General features: G+C 40.9%; 1 long non-coding RNA gene across 1 annotated transcript; it reads right to left on the reverse strand.

Annotated features, from left to right (window-relative positions):
* Positions 1-21544: 21544 nt before the first annotated feature.
* On the reverse strand, positions 21545-22748 carry LOC123041750 (uncharacterized). The gene is made up of 3 exons (XR_006418630.1): positions 22120-22748; positions 21834-22032; positions 21545-21747 (listed from the first exon to the last, which is right to left on the reverse strand). It is a non-coding gene; the product is annotated as an uncharacterized lncRNA (long non-coding RNA).
* Between the last annotated feature and the right edge of the window lie 1156 nt (positions 22749-23904).

Raw genomic sequence — 23904 nt, forward strand, 5'->3', positions numbered from 1 at the left:
AGCAACATCAATCTCAAAACATAGTGGATACTAGGGATCAAATCATAAGAAAGTAACTCGATTACATGATAAATCTCATCCAACCCATCACCGTCCAGCAAGCCTACGATGGAATTACTCACGCATGGTGTTTAGCATCATGAAATTGATGCCGGAGGAAGGTTAGTGATGATGATGACGACAAATGCCCCTCTATGGAGACCAAAGTAGACTCCAGATCAGCCCTCCCGAGGAAGAATGGGAGGCGGTGGTGCTGGCTCCGTATCATAAAACGCGATGAATCCTTCTCTCTGATTTTTTTTCTCCCCAAACATGAATATATAGAGTTGGAGTTAGGGTCAAAGGAGGTCTAGGGGACCCACAAGGCAGGGGGCGTGCCCTCCACCCTTGTGGTCAGCTGGTGGGTCCCCTCTGGTTGATTCTTTTGCCAATATTTTTTATTTATTCAAAAAATATTCTCCGTAAATTTTTAGTTCATTCCGAGAACTTTTATTTCTGCACAAAAATAACACCAAGGCAATTCTGCTGAAAACAACGTCAGTCTATGTTAGTTCCATTCAAATCATGCAAATTAGAGTCCAAAACAAGGGCAAAAGATTTTGGAAAAGTAGATACGACTGAGATATGTCGACTCCCCCAAGCTTAACATGTTGCTTGTCCTCAAGCAATTCAGTTAACAAACTGAAAGTGATAAAGAAAAACTTTTACAAACTTTGTTTGATCTTGTTGTTGCAAATATGTATAGCCAACATTCAGGTTTTCAGCAAAGATTATAAAACTAACCATATTCACAATAACATTTGGGTCTCACATTTACTCATATCAATGGCATAATCAACTGGCGAGCAATAATAATAAATCTCGGATGGCAACACTTTTTCAAAACAATCATGATATGATATAACAAAATGGTATCTCACTAGCCCTTTCTAAGACTGAGAAAACATAAATGCAAAGCACCCCTGAAGATCAAGGACTGACTAGACATTGTAATTCATGGTAAAAGAGATCTAGTCACAGTCATACTCAATATCAATTAATAGCAAAGCATACAAATAATAGCAGTGCTCTCTAACTGGTGCTTTTTATTAGAGGATGATGACTCAGCAATAAAAGTAAATAGATAGACCCTTCACAGAGGGAAGCAGGGATTTGTAGAGGTGCCAGATCTCGAGCTTTTTGAAACAGAGATGAATATATTTTGAGTGGCATGCTTTCATTGTCAACATAAAAACCAAGAGATCTCAGTATCTTCCATGCTAGATACATTATAGGCGGTTCCCAAATAGAATGGTAAAGTTTTTACTCCCCCTCCACCAACAATCACACTCCACGGCTGGTCCGAAACAACGGGTACCATCCATACCAACAACATTCATGGGGGAGTTTTGTTTGAAGTTATATTTTGATTCGATTTCGAGCATGGAACTGGGCATCCCAAATACCAGCCACTTTCTCATGAATGACAAGTGAATCAACACTCATCGTGAGAATAACCCACCTATCATGGAAGATACCAGTTGCTACATGAGCGATTCGGGCATATAAAACAGATTATTATTTGAAGGTTTAGAGTTTGGCACAGGAAAATTTACTTGGACCGGCAGCTAAATATCGCATATAGGTAGGTATGGTGGACTCATATGGAACAACTTTGGGTATACGGAAGTGGATGCACAAGCAGTATTCCCGCTTAGTACAAGTGAAGGCTAGCAAAAGATTGAGGAGCGACCAACTAGAGAGCGACAACAGTCATAAACATGCATTGAGATTAACGAACATTGAGTGCAAGCATGAGTAGGATATAAATCACCATGAACATAAATATCATGGAGGCTATGTTTTTTTGAATGAACGGAGTTGCCCCCCTGCCCCAACTTTATAGATTGAAGCAGAACGAAACAAAAGTTCAGCACTGATCTAGGAAATAAAATCTACTACTACAGAGGACTACTCACCCTAAGCATGAGAGCAGAAGTTCTCTCCATACGACACCAAATAAAGCTCCTTGATTACTTATTACAGCGCCTATGGCGAAAGGAATAAAATCAAGCAAAGCCAAGAAATATGAATCTTCATTCTGCAAGTAACGGCTTCAGCTTCTCTCATCCTAGCTCATGCGCCCTTTCCAAGCTTCATTTCCATGCGATTCGCATCAGCTCCCCACACCATTTGTCCAACAGAAGAATACATCGTTGAAGTAGTGTTGATTGAGCATTGTCGCAGAGAACTTTACACTGGTGCAAATAGCAACTTAGTTTTGCAAGAATGCAGTTCACGTTTCTCCATTTCTGCCCCTGAAAACAAAATTTGTTCCTTAGTCTCCACAAGCTCCACAAGGTATCAGCAATTACCATGTTCAGGACAGGTTTCTTTTTGTGCACATGCCAGAAGGCAAAAATATTTTCAAAATTAGCTATTCTATCAATCTCAAAGAATTCAGATATAAAGTACCAAACATGTTGAGCAACCACACATGCAAATAGTAGATGTTGAACAGTTTCAAGCTTAGCACAAAAGAGACAAGAAGGGTCTACCACATGTCTTCTTCTAGAGAGGTTATCTCTAGTTAGAATTTTGTTAAGAGCACACAACCACAAAAATACATGAATTTTTTGAGGGTAAAGAATTTTCCAAAGGTCATCTCTGATAGCAGAAGCTATCCTCCCCAAAGTTAATGTGTTGGTAGAAGGATTTTACTGAATATATACCCTTAGCTTCTAAGGACCAAATAGGTATATCAGAATTAGCTGTCAGCTCGCACTATTGAACAGTATTCATCAGCTTTTTCCATCTATCCAAGCCACCTTGATCAACACATCTCCTAAAGGTTAGCTTAAGATCGGCCCTGTCCCAAACCTGAGCTACAGTACACTCAGTTTGGTTACAGATGCAAAAAAGATCCCAAAAATATACCTTCAGGGAACACTCCCCTATCCAAATATCATGCCAGAAACTTATTAGTTCGCCATTGCCCAATCTCCATCTATAAAAAAATTTGGCAGTAGCCAGCGCCCAGGTGATGCTCTTCCAGAAGGTAGAGCCCCCATCACCTTTTGCCCAGAGGAGATTGGAAGAGTCCACTCTATACTTATGAAGGATGATTTTTTTTCCAATCGGAGTCAGTCTCATCAAAAAACCTTTTTCCCATGACGCAAGTAAATCCATATTATATTCTTTGATGTTGGGTATCCCCAGCCCCCCATATTCTTTCCTCCTAGTAATGAGCCCCCAATTAGCTAAATGGTACTTGTGCTGGCCTCCAACATTTCCCCAAAAGAAGTGTGACATCTGAGAATTGATGGCATTGATTGCCCACTTGGGGAATTTAATAACAGACATAAGATAAGCAGGAATACTGATCAAATAGGCACACAACAAAACAATCTCCCCCCTATAGGTAAGATATCTCCCAAGCCAACCAGAGATGCCTTTAATAATCCTATCAATAATGGGTTGGAGCTCCTCCCTATTAAGCTTGTCATAATGTAAAGGTACTCCTAAATATTTAATAGGGAAGGATCCTTTTTTGCAACAGAAAATCTGAGCAAATTCATTAGCTACAGCCTCTTCCACATTAATAGTCATCAAATCACTTTTATGAAAGTTGATTTTCATCCCAGAGAGGGTTTCAAAGCAAGATAAAAACCAGTTAAAGTTCCTGGCTTTGTGAACAGAATTTTCCAAAAAGTGAATAGTATCGTCTGCATACTGCAGACTTACAACCCCCCTGGAATTACATTGGGCAGAAGCCTAGAAATTAAGCCTTTTTCAACATTTTAGTGAAAATATCAGCCACTAGGTTAAACAACAGGGGAGAGTGTGGATCCCCTTGTTTAAGCCCTTTCCCCCCAATGAAATAATTACCATTAGTATCATTGATCCTCACAGCAAAGGTGCTATTGATCAATGTACATTTAATCCAAGAAATCCACTTGGGGCAAAAACTCGAGATTGCAGCATTTCAAACAAAAAATCCCAGTTGACACGATCATAGGCTTTTTCATAGCCCAGCTTGAGCACTAACCCTTGGAATCCAGATTTCTTAACCTCATGAATCACTTCATGGGCCATCACCACACTCTCCAAAATTTACCTCCCTTTGATAAATGCAGTTTGGTTGGATGAGGTTAATCTACGACCAACCGGAGAGACCCTGTTGGTCATAGATTTAGAGAAAAATTTCACCCCACAATTTCTCAAACTGATCGGTCTAAATTTCTTCATATCCTTGGCGTCAGGTTCTTTAGGAATAAGAACAATTAAAGCAAAATTCAATCTCTGCATGTCTAGCTTACCTTCCTCAAAGTCTCTGACTAACGCCATAAAATTATTTTTGATCACATCCCAAAAAGTTTGGTAAAACAGAAAGGACAGGCCGTTAGGACCAGGGGCCCCATGCGCATAAGAACCAAAAATCGCCTCCTTAATTTCTATGTTGTTTTTGTTTCAACTACATGCGTGAACATGTGCCAAGTCAAGCTACTTGAATCATTCAAAGGAGGATACCATCCTATCATACTACATCACAACCATTTTAAAAGCATGTTGGCACGCAAGACAAATCATTATAAACTACTAGCTAATTAAGCATGGCATGAGTAACTATAATCTCTAATTGACATTGTAAACATGTTTCATTCATAATGGGATGAATCAAGAATGATGAACTAATCATATTTACAAAAACAAAATAGGTCGAATTCGTACCAGCTTTTCTCCATCTCAATCATCTCATTATATATCATCATCATTGCCTTTCACTTGCACGATCGAATGGTGTGAATAATAATAAGCGTGCACATGCATTGGACTAAGCTGGAATCTACAAAGATTTGTTCAAAGAAGAAGACAAGGTAATATGAGTTCTCTATTTAGATCAACAATAATGCATACGAGAGCCACTCACCATTTTCATCGTGGTCTTCTCCTGTCGACCAAAGAAAGGAAAAAGAATTTCAAAGAAAACACACTGAAATATTTTTGGAATTTTCGTTTTTCTGAAGAAAGCAAAACAAGAATGAGAAAAACTATTTACACGGAAAGCTCCCAACAAGCAAAACAAGAACGAGAAACCTTTTTGGGTTCTCTTTAGTACTACTACTAAACAAGGGAGGAAAACTAAAAAAGAAGCTACAACTATATTTTTTGGATTTTTCTCAAAGTCTTTCAAACACACAAGAAGAAAGCGAGTAAAAGAAATAAACTAACATGAATAATATGATAAAAAAGTATGAACACCGACAACTGAAATGAGTGTGTGAACATGAATGTAATGTCAGTGAGAAATACGTACTCCCCCAAACTTAGTCTTTTGGCCTAAGTTGGTCTACGCTCATGGATCAAAGTAGCCCTCTACTGGGTACTAGGAGAATCCTGAGGGTTCCACTAGATAGCGAGCTCCTGTGGCTCCCACTGATAAATAGACTCCTCATACTGATCAGGTGATGGTTCTGACTCAGGAACTGGGGATCACGTCCGCTCCCAGTATGCATAAATGTCCCGGGGCAAAATGAGGTACCTGCCTGAATGAATATCAAACAAAGAAGGTGCAGGCAACGTAATAATCTGACAAGGCTTCTGGCTGAATACCAAGTTATATATGAGTCTCTTGTCCTTATCATCACTAATAAAATCATGCGCTACCATTGTTATAGTCTAAGTATCTAGTGGGTAGCAGCATCTCCTCTTCCTCATCATGCCTAATAAGTATCTCGAAGCGTCTAGCAAGGCATGAGGCATAGATACCCCCAAAGATAGGACCCCTCGAACGGTTTAAACTCAACCGTCGAGAAACAATAGCGCCCAAATGAAAGCACAAGTGCTCCCTAGGTGGTTTTGGTAATTAATATCAACATATCTCTTGTTGGACTAACACTTTTATCTAGTATGTTTCACAAAAGTTCAACAATGGAGTGGCATGGACTAAAAGATGTGGGAATTCCTTCAAGATGCTAAGGACAAAGGATTGGCTCAAGCTTCAAGCTCAAGACTCTTCATTTTACATTTTAGTGATCCAAGATCACATTGAGTCTATAGGAAAAGCCAATACTATCAAGGAGGGATGAGGTGTTGCTTAATGAGCCTCTTGCTTCAAGTGCTTAGTGATATGCTCCAAAACCCTCAACTACTTTCCCACTTCCACACATATGTCCTAAACCTAAAGTCAAACTCGGCCCCACCGATTCTTTCTATCCGGCGCCACCGAGTTCAGATGTCATAGCCACTGCCACAAACCCTAGGCAAATCGGTCTCACCAATAGGGATCTCAGTCTCACCGAGATGGGATTGTAATCTCTCTGTGTATGTCCATTACCAAAATCGGTCTCACCGAGTTTGTGCAATCGGTACTACTGAGATTACAATGCAAACTCTCTGGTTAACTTATTACCAAAATCGGTCCCACCGAGTTTGAGTAATCGGTCCCACCGAGTTTGCCTGACCAACTCTCTATGTTAGCTAATTACCAAAATCGGTCCCACCGAGTTTGTGTAATCAGTCTCACCAAGATTACGTTATGCCCTAACCCTAACCATATCGGTCCTACCGAGTTGCATATCGGTCCCACCGAAAATCCTAACGGTCACTAGGTTTACTGAATCGGTCCGACCGAGTTTGTTGATTCGGTCCCACACCGAGTTTGGTAAATTGTGTGTAATGGTTAGATTTTGTGTGGAGGCTATATATACCCCTCCACCTCCTCTTCATTCGTGGAGAGAGCCATCAGAACATACCTACACTTTCAACTTACCAGTTCTGAGAGAGAACTACCTACTCATGTGTTGAGACCAAGATATTCCATTCCTACCATATGAATCTTGATCTCTAGTCTTCCCCAAGTTCCTTTCCACTCAAATATTCTTTCCACCAGATCCAAATCCTATGAGAGAGAGTTGAGTGTTGGGGAGACTATCATTTGAAGCACAAGAGCAAGGAGTTCATCATCAACGCACCATTTGTTACTTCTTGGAGAGTGTTGTCTCCTAGATTGGCTAGGTGTCACTTGGGAGCCTCCGACAAGGTTGTGGAGTTGAACCAAGGAGTTTGTAAGGGCAAGGAGATCGTCTACTTCATGAAGATCTACCGCTAGTGAGGCAAGTCCTTCGTGAGCGACGGCCATGGTGGAATAGACAAGGTTGCTTCTTCGTGGACCCTTCTTGGGTGGAGCCCTCCGTGGACTCGCGCAGCCATTACCCTTCGTGGGTTGAAGTCTCCATCAACGTGGATGTACGATAGCACCACCTATCGGAACCACGCCAAAAACATCCGTGTCTCCAATTGCGTTTGAATCCTCCAAAACCCTTCCCTTTACATTCTTGCAAGTTGCATGCTTTACTTTCCGCTGCTCATATACTCTTTGCATGCTTGCTTGCTATATGTTGTGAAAATTAAACTTGTGCCTAAACTCCACTTAAACTTAAAGAAGTTAAAAACTGCAACTTTGGTACTTAGTGTCTAATCATCCCCCCTCTAGACACCTCTTCTCAAGGTCCTACAAGTGGTATCAGAGCATTGGTCTTCACTGCTTTGGTTTAATCACCATTGGAGGAAGATGGATGAGTCTACTTTGGGGAGTCTTAGACATAGAGTGCCTATTCTTGATGGAGAGTATTTTCATGAGTGGAAAAATGAGATGCCTGTAATTTTCAATCAATATCATTTGAACAAGTACATTGCTAGCCCTTGTGCACCACCTGTTGATCCTATGCATCCTACTCTTGATGAGTCAATTGACATGATTGGGAATGTTAGAACTGTTAATCTTATCACTAGAGGCTTGCCTAGAAACTTGATTATGAACTTGCCTACTCTTGAGTGTGCCTACACTATATGGAAATTTCTTGAGGAATGCTTTCCAAATTATTCCTTGAAAAATCTAGATGAAATTCTCCATAAGTCTATTGCCTTGAGTAAGATGAATACTAGTGATCCTATGTTTTGTGATTGTCTATTTGAACTTACAAATCTTATGCGTGCCAAAGGAAATGTTGGAATTATTAGCGATATCATTTCTGAAGCTACTAGAATTCATAGAGGAGATTATTGTCAAACTCATACTGATGAATCACCCTCTCTAGGATTTGATCCACCACATGACGATGTTGAACATGGATACTATGATGAGGATGATGATAGTGACTTTGATCTCGATGATGCAATGAGACACTTTGGTCTTGTGGCAAATCTTCGGGGATATATGTCAGGAGGAAAGGAATGGGTTCTTGATAGTGGATGTACCGATCACATGATCGGAGATAAAGACATGTTCCGTGAGCTTGCTGAAAATGATAGTCCTCGAAAGTATGTCACTTCCGGTGACAACTCAAAGGGTAAGGTGGTTGGCCTCGGTAAGGTGGCCATCTCACATGATAGCTCCATACAAAATGTCATGCTCGTTGAATCTCTTGGCTACAACTTACTTTCAGTATCTAGACTTGCTGATTTCGGTTTCAATGTCCTATTTACTGAAGTAGATTGCCAAGTGTTTCGTCGAGACAATCATAAAATGGTCTTTACCGGTATACGTAGAGGTGACCTATACATTGTTGATTTCACTAAAAAGGCTCAACCTAAAACTTGCTTCATTGCTAAATCCTCAAAAGGTTGGTTATGGCATAGACGACTAGGTCACGTTGGCATGAGAAACCTTGACAAGCTTATTAAAGGGAATCATATCCTTGGTGTTAACGATGTCATATTTGATAAGGATAGACTTTGCAGTGCTTGTCAAGCAGGTAAACAGGTTGGAGGAAGGCATCCCGTGAAGAACATTATGACCACAAGGAGGCCACTCGAGCTACTTCACATGGATCTCTTCGGTCCCAACTCTTACAAGAGTCTCGGTGGAAATTCTTTTGGTCTAGTTATAGTTGATGATTTTTCAATATTTACGTGGGTGTTTTTTCTCGATGATAAATCGCAGGTCCAAAAGATCTTCAAAAACTTCGCTAGGAAGGCCCAAAATCAATTTGAAGTGAAGATCAAGAAGGTTCGCAACAACAACGGAACGGAGTTCAAGAACGCAAATGTGGACACCTTTCTTGACAAAGAAGGGATTTCACACGAGTTCTCGGCTACGCACACACCTCAACAAAATGGAGTTGTTGAGAGGAAGAACCGGACGCTCATGAAATGGCGAGAACGATACTTGATGAGTACAAGACACCGAAGCACTTTTGGGCAGAAGCGGTTGAGACAGCTTGTCATGCAACAAATCTCTTGTATCTTCATAAGCTACTCGGCAAGACGGCACACGAGCACCTCACCGGTAACAAACCCCAAGTTGGATACTTTCGAGTATTCGGCTCAAAGTGCTACATTCTTGATAAGCATCGTTGTTCTAAATTTGCTCCTAAGTCTAATGAAGGTTTCCTACTAGGTTACTCAAACTCTCACACTTACCGTGTCTACAACAATTTCACCCGAAAGGTTGAAGAGACGATAGATGTGAAGTTTGATGAATCTAACGGCTCGCAAGTAGAGCAATTGCCAATTGATGTAGGAGACAAAGATCCTTCGGAAGCAATCCAAGACTTGTCTATTGGCAAGGTTCATCCAACTGAGGTGAATGAGAGTACCTCATCCGTCCAAGTGGAAGCTTCTACTTCATGATGAACCAAGAGTTGATACGGAAGCATCCACAAGTGGGACACACCAAGATGAAGAAAACGAGTAAGTGCATCAAGATGAACGTCAACAACCTCCTTCTCCACCACGACAAGAGAACGACAACGCCAACAATGAAGAAGGCCAAGAAGAAGAACAAGATGAAGAAGAAGTTCAACCAAGAACCAAGCAAAAGCTTTCACGAGTTCGAGCAAGAATTGCTAAAGACCATCCCATCGAGCAAATCTACAATGATATTCAAACCGGGAGAATCACTCGCTCTAAAACTCGTTTAGCTAACTTTTGTGAAAACTATTATTTCATCTCTAGCATTGAACCTATGAAGGTTGAAGAAGCATTGGAAGATCCGGATTGGATAAATGCTATGCATGAAGAGCTACACAACTTTGAGAGGAACCAAGTTTGGACATTGGTTGAGAAGCCCGACAACAACCACAATATCATCGGTACCAAATGGGTGTTTCGCAACAAGCAAGATGAAGATGGAAAAGTAGTTCGCAACAAAGCACGTCTCGTTGCCCAAGGCTACACACAAGTCGAAGGTATGGACTATGGTGAGACTTACGCTCCCGTTGCTAGACTTGAGTCCATTCGCATCTTACTTGCCTATGCTAATCATCATGATATCACCTTGTACCAAATGGACATTAAAAGTGCTTTTCTAAATGGTGAAATAGAGGAGGAAGTTTATGTTAAACAACCTCCCGGCTTTATTAATCCTAAGAAACCAAATCATGTTTACAAACTTCGCAAAGCTCTTTATGGTCTTAAACAAGCCCCTAGAGCTTGGTATAAATGATTAACTAAGTTTCTTCTTGAAAAAGGATTTGAAATTAGGAAAATTGATTCCACACTTTTTACTAAAAGGGTTAATGGAGAACTATTTGTGTGCCAAATCTATGTTGATGATATTATATTTGGTTTAACTAACCCTCATTTTAGTGAAAAGTTTGGGAAGCTAATGTCGGAAAAGTTTGAGATGTCAATGATGAGTGAACTCAAATTCTTTCTTGGTTTGCAAATCAAGCAAACTAAGGAAGGTACTTTTGTCTCTCAAACGAAGTACACTAAGGACTTATTCAAGAAGTTCAATATGCAAGAATGCAAAGGTATGTCTACACCCATGCCTACTAGTGGACATCTTGATTTGACCAAAGATGGTGAACCGGTTAATCAAAAGGTTTATCGCTCTATGATTGGTTCATTGTTATATCTATGTGCTTCACGTCCCGATATTATGCTAAGTGTGTGCATGTGTGCAAGATATCAAGCTGCTCCTAAAGAATGTTATCTTAAGGCCGTGAAAAGGATAGTGAGATACTTAATTCATACACCAAATTTTGGCATTTGGTATCCTAAGAGGGCCTCTTTCGATCTTGTTGGCTACTCCGACTCAGACTATGCCGGAGACAAGGTTGACAGAAAGTCCACTTCGGGTACTTGTCGATTTCTTGGTAGATCTCTTGTGTCTTGGTCCTCCAAGAAACAAAACTCGGTATCCTTATCCACCGCCGAAGCGGAATACATTGCCGCTGGTTCATGTTGTGCTCAATTACTTTCGATGACCCAAACTCTTAAAGATTATGGGATATATGTGAAACATATTCCATTGCTTTGTGACAATGAAAGTTCTATCAAAATTGGTCATAATCCCGTACAACATTCTCGAACTAAGCATATTGAAGTTCGTCATCATTTCATTCGAGATCATGTTGCTAAGGGTGACATTGATCTTAAGCATGTTCGCACTGAAAAGCAATTAGCGAATATATTCCCTAAACCTCTTGATGAGAAAGTGTTTTGCAGGTTGAGAGGAGAATTGAACATCATTGATGCTTCAAACTTGTAGTAGAAAGTCCATTGGATACATGCAAGACATGAGCTTATGACTAATCCTCGATATTTCTCTTATGATGAAAATCTTATGTCTTGGATATATTTGTATCTTGCATGTTATCTAACCCATGTAGGTACTTGGTTGAGTCAAATTCCATGAGATTGTAACCTACTCATATCTTGAGCAATCTCTACATCACCAAGTCTCTACACAATGGTGGTTGAAGACAAGGAAGCACGAAACCATTCAAACATATCCTTTGACAAATTCTATGTTGAGCTTCATGATTGTCATTTTTGGATACACAAGTGCTCTTCCTTGCAAGAACTAACCCATTTAGGTAGATGGACTCAAATTCTAAGTGGTGCTCCCAACTCTTGATGAGCTACATCAACCTTGAGCAACCCACACAAGTTCAACTACATGGTCAACACCACCAACCAAGGTATGTTATTCCATCTTAGAGAAGCTTTACTCCAAGTCATGAGCTAAAGCAACTCGACAAGATGTGAATACATCAAGATGCTTAAACGAAAAATGGTAACCCCATTTTGAGCTTAAACGATGAGTATGACCTATGATCAAGTGATCTCACTTGACTCCTAAGTCAATATACTCTAACATAGGTGACTTTGTCGCCGACCATCTCTAGATGAAGTTCTCTTGTGTTCCTTTCTGTGTATTTGCATTTGTCTCATGCATATTTGTTTCCCTTTTTTAAAAAAGAAAAAAAAACTTCATCTAGATTTCTTTCTGATTGCTCTACATTTTCTGCATCCATTTCATTGCACATCATCTAGTAAATTCCTTGCAAATCTTTGTGAGATCCTTCTAGTCTAGTGAGCTGAGGTGACAAGTGTTTTCTCTGTGATGAACTCAGTTTCACTGAGTTTTTGTTTTCGGTCCAACCGAAACCTTTTGGTAAAACCGAAGCAAACTGCTCGGTGCCACCGATTTCACAATAAGAAAAACAGTTTGCCACTTATTCCGTGTTTCTTCTGATCCAGCTCCACTCAATGAATCTTGTCCTCTACAAGCATCACATTTTTATCAATGCTTTGTGCTGTGACTCAAGGACCAAACCCATTCACAACAAATTCCAGAAGACCCTTCTTGGAAATTGATGTCAAAGGGGGAGAGAGAGATCACATCAAAGCTTATCACTTAGGGAGATCACATCGGAGAAGGTCAGTATCACCTCCTCAGGGGGAGAAAGAGATCTCCAGGGGGAGAGAATACTCAAGTAGAAAGTATTTCTCAAGGATCCTAGATGCTTGGTGTTCAAGAGGAGAGATGCCATATGTCTTATAGAGGGGAAAAGACATGTTCGTATGTGCTTATTTGCATTAGCTTGCATTAGCTCTGTTCTTTTATATCTTTCAGCTCTGATTTTCTGTTCCCTATCTTCTCCCGGTATCCCATGCTAGATTCAGGGGGAGCAAGACATCTAAGGGAAAGAAATCATTTAATTTCATTGCATATCTTTACTCTTGGGGACATGTCTAATCCAATGTGGTACTTAGTACTCACTCTCTACATGTCATCCCAGTCTTGGTATTCTTGTGGTTTCTTCTGTTTGCTTTGGCTAGTAGATGTATTTGTGTTGTCTAATCTTGTTTACGCAGGTTCATTCCATCCTAAGCCACCTCAAGACTACAAGGTAAGTATATGCATCACAATCATGTGTATGAGGAATTCTTGCTGATGTACATACTGTTTGCAAGAAGGACTCATGGGCATGAAGGTATTTTCTTTAATATTCTTTGTTCTGATGCATATGGCCAAGATACATGTAACACATTACTTACTCTGTCATGGTTATGCTCTCACATACTTCTATATTCCATATTCACATGATTGCATACATGTAGGGGGAGCCTATGCTTGTTACATGTCTTTCCAAAGATTTACTTGCTACTCTATATCTTTATCTAAAGCTTTGATGTATGTTGTCATCAATTACCAAAAAGGGGGAGATTGAAAGCACAAGTGCTCCCTAGGTGGTTTTGGTAATTAATGTCAACATATCTCTTGTTGGACTAACACTTTTATCTAGTATATTTCAGATAAGATCAACAATGGAGTGGCATGGACTAAAAGATGTGGGAATTCCTTCAAGATGTTAAGGACAAAGGATTGGCTCAAGCTTCAAGCTCAAGACTCTTCATTTTACATTTTAGTGATCCAAGATCACATTGAGTCTATAGGAAAAGCCAATACTATCAAGGAGGGGTGAGGTGTTGCTTAATGAGCCTCTTGCTTCAAGTGCTTAGTGATATGCTCCAAAACCCTCAACTACTTTCCCACTTCCACACATATGTCCTAAACCTAAAGTCAAACTCGGCCCCACCGATTCTTTCTATCCGGCGCCACCGAGTTCATATGTCATAGCCACGGCCACAAACCCTAGGCAAATCGGTCTCACCGATAGGGATCTCGATCTCACCGAGATGGGATTGTAATCTCTTTGTGTATGTCCATTACCAAAATCGGTCTCACCGAGTTTGTGCAATCGGTACTACCAAGATTACAATGCAAACTCTCTGGTTAACTTATTACCAAAATTGGTCCCACCAAGTTTGAGTAATCGGTCCCACCGAGTTTGCCTGACCAACTCTCTGGTTAGCTAATTACCAAAATCGGTCCCACCGAGTTTGTGTAATCAGTCTCACCGAGATTACGTTATGCCCTAACCCTAACCATATCGGTCCTACCGAGTTGCATATCGGTCCCCTCAAAAATCCTAACGGTCACTAGGTTTACTGAATTGGTCCGACCGAATTTGTTGATTCGGTCCCACCGAGTTTGGTATATTGTGTGTAACGGTTAGATTTTGTGTGGAGGCTATATATACCCCTCCACCTCCTCTTCATTCATGGAGAGAGCCATCAGAACATACCTACACTTCCAACTTACCAGTTCTGAGAGAGAACTACCTACTCATGTGTTGAGACCAAGATATTCCATTCCTACCATATGAATCTTGATCTCTAGCCTTCCCCAAGTTGCTTTCCACTCAAATCTTCTTTCCACCAGATCCAAATCCTATGAGAGAGAGTTGAGTGTTGGGGAGACTATCATTTGAAGCACAAGAGCAAGGAGTTCATCATCAACGCACTATTTGTTACTTCTTGAAGAGTGGTGTCTCCTAGATTGGCTAGGTGTCACTTGGGAGCCTTCGACAAGGTTGTGGACTTGAACCAAGGAATTTGTAAGGGCAAGGAGATCGCCTACTTCGTGAAGATCTACCACTAGTGAGGCAAGTCCTTCGTGGGCGACGGCCATGGTGGAATAGACAAGGTTGCTTCTTCGTGGACCCTTCTTGGGTGGAGCCCTCCGTGGACTCACGTAGCCGTTACCCTTCGTGGGTTGAAGTCTCCATCAACGTGGATGTACGATAGCACCACCTATCGGAACCACGCCAAAAACATCCGTGTCTCCAATTGCGTTTGAATCCTCCAAAGCCCTTCCCTTTACATTCTTGCAAGTTGCATGCTTTACTTTCCGCCGCTCATATACTCTTTGCATGCTTGCTTGCTATATGTTGTGAAAATTAAACTTGTGCCTAAACTCCATCTAAACTTAAAGAAGTTAAAAACTGCAACTTTGGTACTTAGTGTCTAATCACCCCCCTCTAGACACCTCTTCTCAAGGTCCTACACCAAACTAAAAGTTCTATCACGAAGTAAAGCATGGCGCAAGATAGCGAGGTCAAGGGCACTAAGGCCTCCACTCCCCTCCCCCCGACCAATTAAACATCTCCCAGCAAATAATGAGTAATAGCGCAAAACAGGAAAAATGCAAACTACCCACTCTCGCTTTCGACACTCCTCTCCCTTCCCCTATGGTAACTTCATCAATAAAAGCTTCCACATATCTAGGACGTGGTTCACAAACGCTTCCCTCATAAGGTAATTTGCAAACCTCGCAAAAAACATAAAGCGTCATCTCCTTATGCTCATCATATAAATAAAATTGTACCATGGGTGGTGATTTCCTAGCATGAAAGTGAAAATTTTGCACAAAGGTATTAGTGAGTAGGAGATATTGATCACACTTATCGTGGAGGAAGTTGGTGATGCCAGCATTCTCAGCCAAATAATAGAAATCCTCATAAATTCTGGCTGCCCTCAAGAATGCATCGCTTGGCCATTCACACGGCCGAACCTCCGTGGTGCGAGGAAGGTTGTACTTGGGCTTCTTCTTCTCCTCATTTTCATTTTCCTTTGAACCCCGGCTTGAAGAGCCTCTCAACCATCTCTTCATCATTTCTTTTCTCTAAAAATTTCTGAAATTTTTTAGTGACTCAAAATAAAAGTAAACCAAACTCAATAAGATTGATAGCAACTACTCCTACAAGTGTCTACAGGCTATATCATGCATCAAAACTATTTTGGACCATATAAATTTGACATGCAAGATCAAGAACAGGGTCATCATAGTAGCAAAATTTTACAATATGTAAAGCACTAGAACAAAAACTAATTGGACCATTGGAGGAGTCACATACCGAAGAATAATCTCCCAAAACAGTTTTGCAAATGGAGCTTTGCACAAGGAGATCGAAAACGGCAGCAAGATGAGCTAGAACTCAGGTTTGAGCAACGGGATGTTTTTTTCTGGAGGAAAACAAAGTGGATGGATGCTGGAATAAGTGAGGGGGCACGTGGGACCCACAAGATAGAGGGTGCACCCAGGGGGATAGGGCGCGCCCTCCACCCTTGCGGTCCACAGGTGCAGCCCCCTGGTGTGTTCTCGGTGCCAAAAATTCTTAAATATTCTATAAAACATCATACTAAATTTTCAGGGCATTTGGAGAACTTTTATTTTAGGGACATTTTTTTATTGCATGGATAAATCAGAAAACAAGCGAATGAATCTCTGAAAGCCATGAAAGGCCAAATCAATATTAATTTTATTGTTGAGCATCAGATTGATGACAAGCATGATATTAATATAAACCTTGTCTCGTTAGTACCATGGAGATTATATTTTGATGGTTCAGTTTGTGGAAATGGCGAAAGTATTGGTATTGTTTATATATCTCCTCACTGTGCCGTTTTTGAAGCCTCGTGCCGATTAGAATATTTTTGCATAAATAATCAAGTCGAATATGAAGCATTGCTATTCGTCTTAGAGATGTTGCTTGCCATAGGTGCTACAAATATTGAGGATTTTGATGATTCGTTATTAGTGGTGCAACAAATATCCAAAGTCTTTCAATGTTTTGATGAATCACTTAATGTGTATCTTGGTAAATGTATAGATATAATTTCTACTTTGGATTATTTTAGCATTGTTCATATATCTAGACATGACAATTGGAGAGCAAATGAGTTGGCACAACAATTATTCGACTATCATGTTGATCATGGCATGTTTCATATTTCTCAAAGGCTGATGTCTAGTCTTGCCAACATAGGGGAGGCCGAACCGGAGCCCACCATTTCGGCACTAATGAAATATTTAATGCAGGAGAAAATCAAGACTGGAGAAAACCCATTATTGTTTATTTGTGTGATCCTAGTAAAAGGGTGGACATGATTGTTCGGCGTATGGCTTTCAAATACACAATAAGAGATGATGGTCTCTATCGTTGAATGGTTGATCATGTTCCTTTAAAGTGCTTGGACGAGGACTAAGTGAGAGTTGCTATGGGAGAGGTCCTTGAAGGTATTTGTGGCACTCATAAGTCGGCTCCCAAGATGAAATGGTTATTATGACATGCTAGGTTTTATTGGCCGACAATGATTAATGATTGCTTCCGGTATTATAAAGGATGTGAAGCTTGTCAAAAGTTTGGTGATATTCAGTTGGCTCCCGCTGCTATCTTACATCCTATTATCAAGCAGTGGCCTTTTATAGGTTGGAGATTATACCTTATTGGAGAGATTTATCCTTCTTCAAAGGGGCATCGGTTCGTGTTGGTGGTGACTGATTATTTCACTAAATGGTCTGAAGCAATACCACTCAAAAATATGACACATACAGAGGTAATTACATTCATAACTGAGCGCATTATTCATAGATTCGGCATTCCTCAAACATTAAGTATGGACCAAGGTTCATCCTTTATGTCACATCAAGTTAGAGAATTTGCCGAATCATATACGATAAAGTTGCTCAATTCCTCTCCATATTATGCCCAAGCCAATGGACAAGCTGAGTCTAACAATAAAATATTAATCAAACTCATCAAGAAGAAGATTGAGGATAATCCAAGGAGATGGCATGAGCTACTATCTGAAGCTTTGTGGGCACACATAATTTCAAGGCATTGCGGTACAAAGATAACTCCATATGATCTCGTATATGGTCAAGAGGCTGTTTTACCAGTGGAAGTGAATTTGAATGCTTTGAGAATAGCCAAACAAAATGATTTATCGGCGGTGGACCTTTATAACTTGATGATGGACAATATTAATGAAGTCGCCGATAAACGTTTGGCTGCTTTAAAGGCCATAGAAAGAGATAAGTTAAGGGTGGCAAGAGATTACAATAAGAAGGTCAAGTGAAGACTTTTCAAGCTGGCGATCTCGTGAAAGGTGATTCTACCAATTGGTTCGAAAGACAGAAAATTCGGGAACTGGTCTTAAAGTTGGGAAGGTACTTTTAGGATTACAAGAGTAGTTCCTCGAAACTCATATTTGGTGGAATCCACACAAGAGGCATTGTTACCTCGAGCTCTCATTGAAAAATATTTAAAGAAGTATTACCCAAGTGTGTGGCAAGAAGCCTAGATAGGCAACGGCCGGTAAATAATTATCGCCCTTAGCATAAACATGACCGATATATACTTATTGTCCTAATAACATATAAATGACCGATGGAGTGTTGACATCATCCTTAGAACAAACTTGGTACATGTTATTTTTCGGCACGCTAGCTATGCCGAAAAACAGGAAGGCATGTGTTAACGCTCAAAAGTGGCACAGTCAAAAAATTAGCTTAGGCTATAAAAAGACTAAATGAAACTTAGGATTGGAGGTCACTCCAGATAGATCACTTTAAGAAGATCAAGATGGATATGAAAAAGGTCTAAAATGGAGCTCGGATGTAATAGTTATGACAAGTTCAGAGATGCTCATGTTGACAACAGATTAAAGAATGGCATGAAACTCAATTAAGATGGCATATAATGGAAAACGTTTCAACATGAAAGTTATGCGTCTCGTCAAAACGGTTGATTTTGATATAAAAATCGTCTTAATCCGAGGTCGCATACAACCAGTGAAGGCAAAACAAGATTAGATACAGAAGGTGCAGAGTCATTTCGGACCGACCGAGTTGATTTGATCGGTGAGACCGAGTTGGTCCGGAAAATTACCAGAGAGTTGGCAATGTTCACTCGGTGGGACCGAAGCAAACCAATTGGTGAGACCAAGTTGATCCGGGAAATTAAAGAAAGTTACAGAGAGTTGGCCGCGTTCACTCAGCGGGACCGAAGCAAACCAATCGGTGAGACCGAGTTGATCCGGAAAATTACCAAATATTCTGTCCGAGTTAGGTTAGGGTTTTTGATGTTTTGAACGAAACTTTTAGTCCTTTTCTTGTATGAAAAGTCCATCCACCTCATAAGTAGATGAGAGGTGACGGCCGATTAAACACCACACAATCGCAAAAAACACATCTACTACTTTTTCATCTACGTTTTGTTCCTCCCCCATTTTTGCTTCCTCGTCCTTCGTCGTTCTTCATCTTTGAGAGCTGTGAATCCCGAGGCTCTAGGGGCGGTTGGACTGACCTAGGGCAGCCCATAGCCGCCGCACTCCCCGACGTGGGGTGTGGGGTTTCGGGTCCTCAAAAAGTTCTCTCCGGTTGTCTTGCGAATCGCGCTTCTGGTGAGACTCCTTCGACGTGAGATGCGTTGCATTACCCCCGGCGTCGAGGGTACACATGACGTGTTTATGTGCGAACAAAGAGCAAGTAGCACAAGGTGACAACAACAAGCTATAACGACTAAAATATTGTACGTGAGATGTGTTGCATTACCCCCGGCGTCGAGGGTACACATGACGTGTTTATGTGCGAACAAAGAGCAAGTAGCACAAGGTGACAACAACAAGCTATAACGACTAAAATATTGTATCTTTACTTAATTGAAGGATAGAGAAGAAAGACATGATGTTTGATTAGTAGCCAACTTTAGCATGAGCCCCAAGACACATTCTAATATTGTAAAATGGGCAAACTATTAATAAATTAACACACATTTAAAATTTAATACTATACATATCAACTACTGTATTTTAGATTGACTCTAGATGACATGACAATCCATATTGTACTATTAGCCATGCTCTAACAATCCAGGACGCCAAAACTTGGCCATGGCCGGTCACCAGATCTCCGTGCAGGCCGCAAAGATATCCCTAGCACTCCACGAAACGGAAAAGGCTGTACGGGAAAGGAAATACATCACCTTGGCCCACGCTCCGGCAGCCGCGTCGAACTCGCTCCCGTCGAGTTTTGTCGAACTCACTCCCGTCGAGTTTCGGCCACCGTAACTCCTCTCATTTGCCCCAAAGGATGCGTCTCGGTCCCAGCTATCTATAGAGCCAAAAGCCGCTGCAAACCGTCGCTCATACAGCAAACGCAAGGCACTCTGCCGTGCTTGATGGTCGCCGGTGGCACAACTAGTTTACATCTCCATTTACATTATCTATTGGAGTTGCATTTTTACATCAACATTTTACATCTTTTGTTGGAGTTGCCTCTTTTTTGAAGATGTAAAAAGCACCTTTGAAAATGTAACTTTTTACATCTTCAAATTTACATCTTCTATCTATTGGAGATGCTCTTAGAGCATCTTTAGCTAATCTCCTAGAAAATTAAGGAGTAAACTATCGAGTAAAGTTAGTGTGTAAAGTTAGTGGAGTAAACATTTATTCCTCAATAGCTAGTTGGACCTCGCCGTTCCCCTAAACTTAGTAGAGTAAAAAAATTGCACAAGTTTTTTACCCTAGCCACATAAATTTCAAACACTTGAACAAAATATCATCAATCATTTAGATTTAAAAAAAATAAACAATGCATAACATATTAACCGTTAACAAGTATATAGTTTCATGGATCGAGATATTCCAATTGAAAAATACATGGTTCATCTTCTTTGGCCAACTCCTCCTCGACCACCTCCTCTTGATGACCCCACACTGAATCGTGATTGAGGTCATCAAGCCCAAGCATATGAGATGCCTCTAAATTCACCAAGAATTCAACGGTGTTCATCTCCGCATTATGACAACAAAATCAATAAACTCCATCATTATCGGCCACCAACAATCATCCCAAAAAAACATCGGCCGAAATGAAGTAGGCATTTCATCGAGCACTTGGTAGCGGTGGCCATTTTTGCTGGCTGCGGCGGCCGGACCCACCGGAGCAGTGGTAGTAGGGGTGGCCGGAGACACCGCACGAGCCACCACACGGGGATGAGGGGCCGGAGTATCCTTCTTTTTCTTCTTCGCGGCCTCCTCGATGAGGGACGACGTCCCGGCCGCCGATTTCCTAGTTCTCTTGTCACCGGAGGGAGCAACGGGAGGGCGGCCTACCGTCGTCAGAGAGGCAATTGCCACCCCACCGGCCTTGGTAACGGCAGCCACCGCCAGTGTGGTGGGTCAAAGAACATTTTTAATCCTCAACCATTTTTCGGCGCGGGCGGCAGCACGGGTGTGGTTTCCGATGACGGCACGCCGGCGGTGGTGAAGGGTCTTGGCCACCCATTCCAGCGATGGTGGCGTTCATCGGTGGTGATTGAGGCGGGTGGGGAGCCGGCGACAGGAAAGGTGGAGCCGCGCGGGCGGGAGAAGAGGGAAGGGAGAAGTTTACTCGGCAGCGTGGGGGGGAGGGGGGGGGGGCAAGTGTTTTTAGGCGCCACCGGGGGGATTTCGGCGGAGGACTAATTTTTTTACTCCCTTATCAGATTTGGTACTTCATTTAGATCCGGTTTAGTGGGGTAAACTAGCAATTTTACTCGGTTGTACTAGCTTTCTAGGTATCGGCTAGAGGTTCTTACCGACTGCGTTGTTGTAGCTATTCTGGCACGTTTGCTGCAACTTGTAAAGGAGCCCATATGGATTCACGAGGAAATAAAACATTGCACAGTGACAGACTTCGAAATTTGTTCAGTCTGAAAAGTTGTCACACAAAAGACTACTACATTATTCAGATTTCGTAGTACTTGCCAGATAACTACAGCAACATGATGTCTACAACCTCCGACTATATACACGGCCAGGCTCCGAAAAGTAACCAACTCAGCGATCAAACAAGGAAGCCCCCTGCACAGAATTCTGAATTTGATTTCACGGCATCATTGCGGAGATGCGGAAAAACAGAGAAGAGCATGGGCAACATCTGTACATACCTGGCGACTCATTTGCTGTCTTCATCACTAGAAGAAGTCTGAAAAAGCGAGAGCGCGATCAAGGGGCCTAGAACCGGTGGCAAAGGAGGCGGCCGGCTGAAAGCGACGAGGGGCTCGACGTTTTCATCCTTTGGGAGGACAGATTCAGTAGCGTTGATCTCCTTCTTGTTCTTCCGGGGAGTAGTAATCGTCATCAACCCTGTTCAACAGAAGGTGAAGAAGTAAGGCGCCAAGCTGGTTCTTGAAACTCTCAAGCAAAGCAAATTGAGGGTGGATCTTGACGTACTTGCAAGTCCATTTCCGGGTTTGATTTGTCTAGTTGCAGTTTCCACTAGAGACCTCGCGCTTCCCCTCATGGAATTCGTGCGCTTGCTGCCTGCAATCTCTACTCAACGAACAGATTCATGGGAATAAGCATGCAACAAGTGATATGTTTGGTATCTCCAAACGTACCACAAATACATATACGGTCAATTATACAGAAAGGGTCATGCAGAAAGAACAATTAACCTTGCACAGGAATTCAGAGAGCAACAAGAAACGGGCCAAGTTTGCGACGAACAACAAAATCTTGGAGGCATCAACAAAACCATGAACTAGCACACCCCATCCTAAAAATTCGATTATACCGTCCCTTCATGAATTTTCCGGAGTCTCATTTCCATGCGCACAAACGCATATCCGTTGCGTCTCAAATGAACAATCAACCGAGAACAAAAACAAGAGAAATCTGAGGTACTAACAAATTATAATCCCCCGCGCAAGAGATGCAAGTGGGATGCAGCAATACCGGACCTACGACTACGAAAGCACGGATGTGAATCGTGAGGGATCGGGAAGCCATACCTCGATCTCGTTGCGCAGGAGAGTCGTATGAAATGATGATGGCGTGCCCTTGATCTGGGTTATGGAGGATAGGCGAAACATCTGGAAATTTCTCGGGGGAGACCAGTCATCTTTTCGCTGGCAGACCATATGGGCCGGGCTTATCTCAATGGAAGAGCCTGATCTGTGTGGACGGCCGTATATCTAACTGAAATTAGTCTTACCGGCCCGTGAGAGACTAGCCCTTATCATAGTTGCACCGATCTGTGTTTATTACAAATTAATCCAAGCATTCGAAAAAAATGTTAAATAAGTATTTTAAAAATATTAACCAAGCATATAAAAACTGCTTAATCTATATAGAAAAATGTTGACCATGCATTCACAAAATGTTAAAGTTGTTTTCTGACAAGTGTTAAATGCGTATAGATCTGTTGCCCATCTAATAATAAATGTAAACTTGTATTTAAAATGCTAATCAAGCATTTTAAAAAATGTTATATGTTTATAAAAAACTGTCTACCATGTACTAAAAAATGTTAATCTAGTATTTGAAGAATGTTAATCAAAGATTTTTAAAAAAGATTAAAGATGTATATAGGAAAAACATTGACCATGTATTAGAAATGTTAATCTAGTATTTCAAAAATGTTAATCAAGCATTTAAAAAACTAAATGTTTATAGAAAAAATGCTGAAGATGTATTGAAAAATGTTAAATTTGTATTTTAAAAAATATTAATCAAGAATTTAAAAAATAAAAGAAAAATGTTGACCATGTATTGAAAAATATTAATTGGTATTTGAAAAATATTAATCAATCATTAAAAAATGTTAAATGCATATTGAAAAAAAATGTTTTTTTGCGAAAGATATTGAAAAAAATGTTGACCATGTATTCAATAAATGTTAATATTGTACTTGAGAAGTATCAGATATATACCAAAATGTTTATAGAACAACCATGAAAACCTGAAAGAGAACAAAAGAAAACAAATGAAAAACGAGGAAAAAACAAACAAAACCGAAGAAAAAAACTAGAGAAAAACAAAAAAGAAACAGAAAACCAACGAAAAACAAAGAAAAAAAGAACAATAACTAGAGAAAAACCGGTGAAAAAACAAGAAAAAAAAACCTAGAAAACTAGTGGAAACCAGGCTCTTCTTTTACAAGGTTGTGACCCACGAATTAAACACGAACCGGATGGTGACCCTGTGGCTAGCAGTGCAACGACCCTTTTTCTCTAG

The sequence above is a fragment of the Triticum aestivum genome, chromosome 2B (genome assembly GCF_018294505.1).
Source record: "Triticum aestivum cultivar Chinese Spring chromosome 2B, IWGSC CS RefSeq v2.1, whole genome shotgun sequence".
Taxonomy (NCBI): Eukaryota; Viridiplantae; Streptophyta; class Magnoliopsida; order Poales; family Poaceae; genus Triticum; species Triticum aestivum.